The following is a 10,000-nucleotide window of genomic DNA, read 5'->3' as shown; positions in this document are numbered from 1 at the left end:
ATGTATATGTTATTCACACACACTGAATGGTCCCCAGTACAGATGTTAATCTTTTTTCAACCACATTAACTTTTTACTTTTAATTCCATGTCATCACGAACGAGACTGACAATGCGCTCGTCGGAGACATATACGGAAACTGATACGAAGCGAAGTCAAGGGCTCAAACCTCAGCTACAGACGTATCAAAGTAACAGTAACTAACCACTGCACCATCAAGAGAGATGCAAGTTGAGTACAATTTCATATATTTGTATGTTCGAGCCACATACATATACACAAATTTTGTGCTTAACCCACCCCTGCTATGATGGTGCAATGGTAGTGTGTGCGCGTGGGCAAGTGTTATTCACACACACTGAATGGTCCCCAGTGCAGATCTTTATCTTTTTTCAATCATACAAATATAAGAACTTGTACCCAATTTATATCTCTCTTGATGGCGCAGTGGTTAGTCACTGTTACTTTGATACGTCTGTAGCTGAGGTTCGAGCCCTTGACTTCGCTTCGTATCAGTTTCCGTATATGTCTCCGACTAGCACATTGTCAGTCTCGTTCGTGATGACATGGAATTAAAAGTAAAAAGTTAATGTGGTTGAAAAGATATTAAGATCTGCACTGGGGATCATTCAGTGTGTGTGAATAACACTTGCCCACGCGCACACACTACCATTGCACCATCATAGCAGGGGTGGGTTGAGCACAAAATTCGTGTATATGTATGTGGCTCGAACATACAAATATAAGAAATTGTACTCAACTTATATCTCTCTTGATGGCGCAGTGGTTAGTCACTGTTACTTTGATACGTCTGTAGCTGAGGTTCGAGCCCTTGACTTCGCTTCGTATCAGTTTCTGTATATGTCTCCGACGAGCGCATTGTCAGTCTCGTTCGTGATGACATAGAATTAAAAGTAAAAAGTTAATATGGTTGAAAAAAAATGTATATGTATATGTATATGTACATGTACATATATGTATATGCATATGTGTATGTATATGTATATGCATATGCATAGTGTATGTACATGTTTATGCATATGTATATGTATACCGTACGTGTTTGCATATGTATATGCATATAATTTGATCAATCTAATTTGATTTAGTACTATATAATGTAATTTAACCATAGCTAATTTATTTCATCTCTTTTTCTATTTGTTTTATCTCATAATATTTATTCTAGTTTCTTTTTTCCAATTAATTTTCTTTGAGATAGTACTTCATTTAATTTTTAAATCCTCTTCATTCAGATAAAGGAATCTTATTGTTTGCTTATCTATTTCATAAATACGTATTATTTACATACTTATGTAATGATAACAACCCACGCAAGGAGAAGTGTATGTAATTTGGAGGGACTATATGGATTGAGAGTTGCTGGTAAAGCTGTTTCTTCTTTTAACCCTGCTCAGGTAAAGCTTTTTGGGGGAAACGCCTCAGGTAAAGCGGGGTCTGACAGACCCCCCCCCCCAAAAAAAAAAAAAAATCACTGCATTTAGTGATATAGAAATCAAAACATATGTACTTTAACTTATCTTCTTCCATTTACATGCTTGAAAGTGACTATAATTGTTAGAAATATTTTTAATGAAAATTAAAAAAAAAGAAAAAGATGAAAAATAAGGTATTGCTGACTTTAGAGGGTACTTGACTGAAAACATGAAACGTGAAGCGGTTGGTCATCATCATTTTGTAGAGACCAATGTCCCAACTACCTTTAAGGAAAAACAGAACCACAACCAATGAATAATAAATGTGTTTCAAAAAAACATATAATCTGAAAAAATCAGGGGTCATTTTTTTACCTCGAACAAAAAAAAAAAAAAAATACTTTCACTGCATTTAGTGACATAGAAATCAACACATATGTACTTCAACTTATCTTCTTCCATTTACATGCTTGAAAGTGACTATAATTGTTAGAAATATTTTTTTATGAAAATTAAAAAAAATTATGAAAAATAAGGTATTGCTGACTTTAGAGGGTACTTGACTGAAAACAGAAAACGTGAAGCGGTTAGTCATCCTTATTTTGTAGAGACCAATGTCCCAGCTATCTTAAGGAAAAGCAGACCCACAACAAATGAATAATAAATGTTTTTCATAAACCATAAAATCTGAAGAAAAAAAAATTGGAGGTAATTATTTTGACTTTGTGATACTGAAGAATCTAATTGCAGTCATTGCAGACGGGGATTGAATGTTCCTGACACACTGGTCTTTTTGCAGTGTAGGTAATAGTTACCCGGAATAACGACAAACAGATAAGAAAACGAAATGATAATGAACTATGATTCCCTAGTCAACACAATTATAATGCATTCCAAATGATACCATCACCATCGAAAAAAACACAAAATTGAAACAAAGCTAAGTGAAATTCAACATATCAGTCATAAAAAATGATAAAAAAGAAGAAATTATTATTTATCCATAAATATAATTGATAAAACATTTATATGACATGAAAAAAACTCAGGTAAAGTGGAGTCTGACAAACCCCACGCTACTCACACCACTGGTAAACTGGGGTCTGACGGGCCCAAAAGCTCTATAAATCTTATATAGAGCAAGATTCAGGAATGACTCTATCACCATCTTAAACTACTCCACTCGTCAAGAAGGTATTGGGGAGAACATATTTATATGCAATATATTAGTATATTAAAAGTAAAAAACAAAAAAGCATGGGGTCTGTCTGACCCCACTGTACCTAAGAAGGGTTAAGGACACAGCTCATACTAGTTTAGCTACAACAATTCCCACTTCTACCACCATCATCAACCCCCCTTACTACCACCACCATCATCACCATCTCTACCAGCACCATCGCCACTCCCACCACCATAACCACCACTACCAACACAACCACCACAATCTCCATTACCACCACCAGCACCTCTACTACCACTACCACCTTCTCCCATACGGGCACAGGCCCTGGACATTTGTCCATCCGTGGTTTATCAGCATAATGATGAAGGACGCTGAATTAGTGGGCATTGAGACCCTAATTTGCCCGGGCGAAGGTAGGCAACCGCGCCCACACGACTCGCATGTCGCTTATATGAACCGCCCGCTGTTCGCTCAGACGAGGGATCCTGCATGGGGTATTAACTGCATAAGTTTTTTGCAATCAATACTTTATAAAGTTTAGTGATACCCCTACGGAACAGAGTCACGCAGCCATACGTTGTGATTAGAGATTAATTTCCACTCAGAGCAGAATATTAATCACTTAATTCTGCTATTTTTTTTTCTACTACCTTTTTTAAATGTCTTCTTTACCAGCTCCATGACGCCACACCGTTGACATGATATTGTCCTCCAGGATTTAAGCGCTGATTATCAGTAATGAAATGCAATCAGTGTGGGTGGTCTTTGCCAATAAGAGCTTCGATATAATTTTCGTGCGCAGTACCTTTAGATTTCATAAGTAAAACACCATTTCATGATCTTGAGGAATTCATTCGCAACTCATATTCATTCTTCAAGAACACCTGTTCCGTCTGTTAAATTCTGCAGAAAGTAAGAAGGGCCTCGTTTGAATAAAATAAATTATTCCTAAGTCTAACGAAAAAGGATAGATATATGCAGCGAACGTGCTAACGACGATAGCTTTCGTATACCCAGTGATAAATGGAAGCAATTGTCGTTTCCTATTGTAAAGCCAAAAAGGAGCGTCATCATTCAGAAGACACCATGTGTTGTTTGTTTGTGTGTGTGTGTGTGTGTGTGTGTGTGTGTGTGTGTGTGTGTGTGTGTGTGTGTGTGTGTGTGTGTGTGTGTGTGTGTGTGTGTGTGTGTGTGTGTGTGTGTGTGTGTGTGTGTGTGTGTGTGTGTGTGTGTGTGTGTGTGTGTGTGTGTGTGTGTGTGTGTGTGTGCGTGTATGTGTATGCGTGTGTTTTTATATGATGCTAGCAGTAACCGCTACTTGTCCTTATTTCCAGGCAAAAGTGACGTCTTCAACCGTAACTAATCACCACTTGGCATAAGATTTTCTTCACATCAAAATATTCTTAGGGTACCAATTCTTTTTCTCCTATATCCCCATACTCATGTCGTGCTCTTCTTTCTCTTATCTTAGAATAGTTGAACCTTGGCAAAAATAGGCGAACTTCGCCTGCTTTCGGTTTGCTTCCCATTTGTGTAAGACTGTGTCTTACTTGGGGTATCCATGGACCACAAGTTAAGAACCATAGGTATGATGTTTTACTACAGTTATGAACTTCAAAGATTTTGTTCCTGATGGGTCAGTTAAACTATCTGGGGTTGGGGGTTGGGGTCTTAGGACAAAGCTTGGTTTTGATCGTTCTATGCTCTTGGCCTGAACACACCCCTTGACCGAATAAATCCATCAGACAGAACATACTTATGATCAATGTTGATATATTTTTAATGAAATTGCCGTCTTTTATGTGCGTTTTCTTATAAAACTCTATTAAACCTTTGTGTAGTGAGAGGGTGGGGCTTGTATTACCTGAATCAAATTGTTTGGTAGCATCCAAACTTTATATATAGGACAATGAGGCTGCAAAATATTGATAAGTGGTTCTTTCATATAAGGAAAATAATCTACCATACTCGTATGTAATATATATGTATATATATATATATATATATATATATATATATATATATATATATATATATATATATATAAAGAGATAAATAAATCTTAATATGTGGGTCGTGCTATCCCTTCATTTTCTCCAGCTATCCTTCCTTCACAGCTTTGTCTTTCTCTTCCTCCACTCCTCCCATCTCAAGAACTCAACCTCAACCACCTCTTTTCTTCCCTCTGCCACCCTGAACCTCCGTCGGACTTGTGGCTAATTACTTAATATCTTGCAAGGAAAAAGAAAACGGCTGGTCATTTCACCCTGGTTTGACCCCAAGGGCAATAGCGTGCCACGTGAGTAAGCCAACCGCGTCCTAAGATGTGGAGTTCGAGCTGGGGAAGGAGCGAAGATGAAAATGGGAATGGAGATGTGGACAAGGTGTAGAGAGAGATGGAGATTGGGGTAAGAAGGGGTGTACTGGCTGAGAGCATAGAATGTAAAGAGTGTAATTTGAGAGGGAGCGGTGGGGAGGAGAAAGAAGTGTGAATTAGAGTGAGGATGGGTCTGGACTAAGGTAAGGAAGTCGTGGGGAGGTGGACGAAATTTAAAGAAAAATTATATCATAAATGATAGACAAGTGAGGAGGGGTAAGGGAGGAGAGGAAGAACACGTAATGGAAAAGGAGGCAATGTTATATGTGGCAAAACTAGAAGAGTGCTTTCCATGGTGACTGAATTTACATATTGTAGGTGAGGTTATGACCAGATAATGCCAAAAAAACAACAAATTAAAGAGGAAGATTACTCAGGGACTAGAGCAACCATTTGAGAGGAATTTCCTTACTTTTTTTTTTTTTTTTTTTTTTTTTTTTTACCAAAGTGCTCAGAAAGGTGTCTTTTGTTGAAAGTTGGAGTATCTGAAACCCCACCTGGAGAATATAGATATGTTTAATTTTGTCTTAATTATTTATTTTTTCATCCTAGACTGACTTAGAAGCATTTGTTTCGCACCAGATATATATTCCGTAGTGTAAAAATATGACGATCACTTATCTCACTAATTTCATTACAAAAAAGTATTGGTGCATGTAAATTGGAAAATAGCTTTCATATTTCAATTCAATTATAAGAAAAAAATATTACACAGACTGAGCAGGTATCATCACTTTGTATTGCACCTCCACCTGCTGTTGCAGCAACTGATAACTCTAAACCTCGACATCAATTTTATCCTTGCCATCTACCTGATCACCGTTCTTGTCAACAAGGATACCAAGAGTACCAGAAGCGTTAGAAATTATAACTCTATTCCTATCATCAATTGGGTACATACGCCAGGGAGCACATTGTTTAACTCATTCGCAGACGCCAGTCCCAACGGTCTCTCCTCCGAGCAAGCTCTCCCTTCCCAATCCAAATAACTCACGACAGGTTCGATCGACTTGCCCCTTGCCATGAATTTTGTGGGCGTCATGCCCTTCGTCTCCTCTATCGAGAGTTGTCTCTTATGAATGAAATAGACATCAGAGAAACGTGCCACATGCCAATATAGCCAAAGTTGACGTTCACAAATTATGTTGGTAAATGGTCTAGAATGAGTCTTATGGTAAGTCTCTAGTTTGATATGAAGTTATTCCAGCGATTTCCCATGATTTTTCGAAGTCACTTGGTACCAAAGACTTCGAGAGGCCTCCTCAAGTCAGCATTCAATGTTAAAATCTCAAAGCCGTGCACCAAGCCACGAAGCACAAGTGTCTCGAAGATTTGAATTTTAGTTCTCCTGCATAAATGGCAACAATGTCATATACTCATAATGATTGAATTCATAACACCATGGGCAATGTCAATCCTTTGGCGTACTTCCTGACGTGACCCACCACTGTTTTACACTATAAAACCAAGGTATGTGAGGGTCTCCAAGGCATCAAAGTCCTCTCCACATGCATGGACAGACTCAACTGTGCCATTCAGTAAGCACCCAAACGCTTGAACCTTGTTTTTTGTCCAGGATACCTAAAGTCCAAGTGGTCTCCCCTTCCTGTGCGGTGACTCGAAGGTTGCGACCAGGGCCTCCAACTCAGTAAGAATTACAGTATCACCATCAACGACATGGTTAGTGACCTTGGTGTTGTTAGTAGATTTTCCGCGACAACGTTGATCGACGACTTTGTCCAATACCCAGCCAATGCAGGTCTTGAAAAGTAATGGGTCAAGGACGCATTCTTACCTCACATCTTGGCAACATGGCCAAATTCTATACTCTACAGTGTCTCTCGTGACGCCACACCACTTCACTCTTCGACCTTAGACGCTCCCCAATGGGCTCCTCAGCCTTCTTGATCTCATAAAATTCAGAAAGAAAGAATTGTTTATGTTTCTAGTTACAGAACCATAGAGTCATATACATACTTCATAACCAGCTCTCATGGTGCCATTAACCGCATCGAAGTCTTCCAAGACAACAAGTGCATCTCGTGGCGGACACTGGTCAACTATAGATTCAAGGTTATATGCCTCAATAAGAACAATTACTCTTACAAGAGAGATAAAACCTAAGGTGTGTTTCAGCCTCACACGTTCATTAACCGTAGTAACCTTTACAATGGCGTACTATAGTCTGTTAGATATGTTTACAGATATTCCCGTAAGGTGAGCTCTATCAGTTTGGCCACAAAAAAGTAGGTATAACCTTCACTGCTCATCTCGTCAATGCCTAGTCTTTTCACCTCTGAGGGAGCCACTGTAACCAATCTAAGTTTACTGAGCTCCGTCGATAAAAGGGGTAGTCGGTCGTCTTAAGAGAGAGCATATTCAAGGCGCCCACACGGAGAGCCCATCTATGGTTAAGCCCGGGCCGGGCTCGACGTAATTGTGCCTCATTTTCAACAACCCACACAGCGGGTTTGGTGATTTTGGCAAGGGCAGGTTGCAAACTTGTCCCCACCATAGGTGTCCAGTATGGTTACCATATACAAATTCCTATGATTCGCCCTCTTACACCCCCATCTACCACTGAGCCAAACAATAGGAGACTTGGACTTGGGTATACTGTACATATTAACCTTATAGTCCAAGGGCTTACGGTAGATTATACGTACCCATCACCTTGACATTAGGGAAGACAGCTGAGGACCGTGCGTTGTCGGCCCAGGCAGTAGTTCCTTAATTTAAGGCGAGCCTAACCCAAATATTCAAGCCAAGCACCCAAACCGATTTGCCTATTCGAGCCAAGAGGGCCACCGATCCTAGCCTGAATAGAGGACCAAAGAGGCGTCTTGCTAGTCCCAGGGGGACATCTCAGTGCAACCACAGCACTGGGATATCACTCAGCCTCCAGGACTCCTGTCTGCAAACCCCGCAAGAATGTCACCAATGGCAAACACAAGGTTAGTGACCCATAACGGGATTGAAAGAATATTATTTCAAAGAGTTCTTCTGCCCCTCAGATGGTTTTCTCTTTCCTCCATCTGGATGTATAACACGCCCTCCTTGTTGGTGGGTGGCCAGTAGGGATGCCCATTTAGTCGCCAATAATCCGAGCATGCGACAGGTAGTAATAGGATAGTCACTTCACCTGACTATATTGAGAAAACAGTATTTGCAATTTTGCCGTTCTGCGGAACTGTGTACTACAGCCGAAGTAACTTGTTGGATATTCACTTTGACTCAGGTATCATTAAGTTATACAGCAAGAACTGATATAGTAACAAAGGTCGATTGGACTCTGCGAAGCTCTCTTCCCCAAGTAACTACTCCTTGGTTTTTCTTTACTATCGGTTCCAAGAACATTTAAAGGCTTTCTGGAACTAGGAATATTGATTAGATTGCGTGCAAAGGGTGTCGATGTCATTGCAAATGAGCCATATAGTATTTTTTCTATCATTGTTATCATTATCTTAATTTATTTGCCTCTGAACTCCTTCTCAGTCTCCTCTTCTTTTTCTTTCTCCCCATACGCTTTTATTTTTCTTTCTCATTTTCTCATTTTCTCCTTACTCCTTTTTCTTCTACTCGTCGTATCCTTCCACCTCACTTTCCTCCTTCTCCTCCTCTTCCTCCTCCTCCTCCTCCTCCTATTCCTCCTACTCCTCCACCTCATTCTTTTCGTTTTCTTCCACACATGCTTACCTTCTCTTTTCTCTCCTCCTTCTCCTGCTCCTCCTTCTCCTCCTTTTCATTCTCTTCCACACCTGCTTTCTCCTTTCTCTCCTCCTTCCCCTGCTCCTGCTCCTCCTGCTCCTCCTCCTGCTCCTCCTCCTCCTCCTCCTTTTCGTTCTCTTCCACACCTGCTTTCTCCTTTCTCTCCTCCTTCTCCTGCTTCTCCTCTTCCTCCTCTACCTTCTATTTTTTTTTTTCAAAATCTGTATAATTATGATTTACTTTTTCATCACTGATGATTCCTTCTTACATTTGTAAGTCTTTTCATGTTATACCTTTTTCTTTCATTGCCTCGTTCATTATTTTTTTTTATATTTTTTCTTGCCATGATATTCACTTTTTGTATATTTATTATCAAGATTTGCATGTCGATTATTTACAACCTCACGTGGAATTGTTTTTTGACCTCGTATTATTTATAGATTTATTTTTTCTAATGTCTCTTGTTCATTTTCTTTCTCTTCTTGTATCATAGTTCCTTTCTTAATATACTTCTTGTTTTTCCTTGCCCGGCTCTTCGTGTATAGAATACAAAGAGAGTGGCTTTTCTGTTAGAGATATGAGTCTTCTTGCTCAAGCTTCAGTCTTTTCCTCTTTCTCTGAGTCAGTTATACAGTTCTTTAAGACCTTCAGTCCAATCAGTTCAGCATTTAGTAGGATATAATCATCGAACGATAAATAGAATAGATGATTTAGACTTGGCTTTTAATGGAGAAAAAATTGCTGAAACAGGGACCCAGTTTCCTCACTCCATCTCCCTTATTCTCCTTTTGTGTCAACACAGGGGACATTGTGGTGGTATTCTCCTCCCTTTGCATAGAGGGGGTCACGGGTTTTCTTCCTTTCTGGATAGCTCCAGGTTATTCTATTCATATACATGAAACTCCTTCATTAAGGAAAGCATTAAGCCTATCTTGATAATTCTGATATCTTACTATTTTGAGTGTGCTGGTGGAGCAATCGGAACCGTGCTAGTTTCGCAGTCGCTTAGTTGTGGGTTCGAATCCCGCCCTTTTCTCCAGTTCCCAGTAATAACTGTGACCTACCCCAACAGGCCAAGCGCATGATACAGCTAAGCGTCTCCTCCTGTAGGCTCCTCACCTTCTTCATTTTCCTTTCATCTAAATCTTCCTCCTTATTCATCTTCTCTACGTCTCATTTCTCCTTAATCCCTCCTCCTCCTTCATCCTTACCTTCTCTGCTCATCTGTTCCTCCTGCCTTTATCCCACTTATCATATTTCAAATGTTCTTTCTTTCTTTCTTTCTTTCGTCTC

The sequence above is a fragment of the Oratosquilla oratoria genome, chromosome 8 (genome assembly GCF_046742065.1).
Source record: "Oratosquilla oratoria isolate Oo_2021 chromosome 8, ASM4674206v1, whole genome shotgun sequence".
Taxonomy (NCBI): Eukaryota; Metazoa; Arthropoda; class Malacostraca; order Stomatopoda; family Squillidae; genus Oratosquilla; species Oratosquilla oratoria.
Note: the sequence above shows the minus strand (reverse complement) of the source record.